Source organism: Hypomesus nipponensis, chromosome 9 (assembly GCF_054491055.1).
Source record: "Hypomesus nipponensis isolate SF chromosome 9, ASM5449105v1, whole genome shotgun sequence".
NCBI classification, from domain to species: Eukaryota; Metazoa; Chordata; class Actinopteri; order Osmeriformes; family Osmeridae; genus Hypomesus; species Hypomesus nipponensis.
Genome location: NC_140369.1, coordinates 24,085,001 through 24,085,452, shown reverse-complemented (window position 1 = coordinate 24,085,452; position 452 = coordinate 24,085,001).

The following is a 452-nucleotide window of genomic DNA, read 5'->3' as shown; positions in this document are numbered from 1 at the left end:
TATGGTGTGGACAATAAACACTTGACGTAAGGGTCGATTTTAAGCGAGTGTGACATGTTCTTGTAACTCAGCTGTTATTGGCTCAATAAAGTTTGGTGTTCTTCTTGCAACAGAAAAGGGGCAAAAACAAGGAGCTGGTCCGTCTTGCAGCGGAGAAGAGGAAAGAGGTGGAGGAGAAGAACAAAGAGGTGGAGGAGAAGGAGATTGCTGCTGGGAGGATGCGCTATGAGAAAGAGAGACAGGCGCGCATTCGAGAGGTGAGAGGACCACAAAACTTTATTAGAAAGATTTGAACCAACAGAAATATCAGTATGATCCCCATCTTACTGTCTATCTGCAGATGCGAAGGGAGATCTCGCCCCCCATCCCCACCCTCCAGAAGAGACACAGGGCACCTCAGTCCACCCCCAGTCCCCCCAGCATGGACAGGAAATGCCCCACCACCCCCATGC